Genomic DNA, 622 nt, shown 5'->3' on the forward strand with positions numbered 1-622 from the left:
AGCGCCATGGAATGAGGGACACGGACACAGGAACCCAAGCCCTGGAAGGGACTCCCTCTGCAGAAACCTGGGTGATTTTAGCACCAGAATCAATGGGGTTCATGGGTCAGATCCCGTGAATGAAACAGGAAACGCTGAGGCCAGCGTGACATCAAAAGTGCATGATGGATGGATAAGTGAATGAAAGGGTGAGTGAGTGGATGATACCTGAGGACAGTGCTTCCTTCCAGTGAGTGGTGTTGTTCAGAGGAGAAAATCAGTTGGTAAATGCAGGTGAGAAATGGAACGTGCTCATAGGCTGAGGTCTCTCCCCAAACAAGCTCAGCTCAAAGCATCTTGTCCAAGTTATTTTTATTGATTAATAAAAAATTTAAAACATATAAAATTGCCAGTTGGAAATCGTCTCCAAGTGATATGATGCACAGACATGACCCGGTCCCAGTCCCAGCCCCAGGAGGAGGCTGAGGCCCGTCCTGCAGCTGAGCTCAGGGCCCGGGGCGGAGGGTGGGGGGCAGGAGCGCCCTGGGCCAGGGCCTCACACGCGGGGTCAGGAGGGGGGAGGTCAGGCACCTCAGGAGCCCGGTGGGGAGACGCGGGTGGTCCCAAGCCCCCGGCACAGCAG

The sequence above is a fragment of the Myotis brandtii genome, unplaced genomic scaffold, assembly GCF_000412655.1.
Source record: "Myotis brandtii unplaced genomic scaffold, ASM41265v1 scaffold24585, whole genome shotgun sequence".
In the NCBI taxonomy this organism is placed as follows: Eukaryota; Metazoa; Chordata; class Mammalia; order Chiroptera; family Vespertilionidae; genus Myotis; species Myotis brandtii.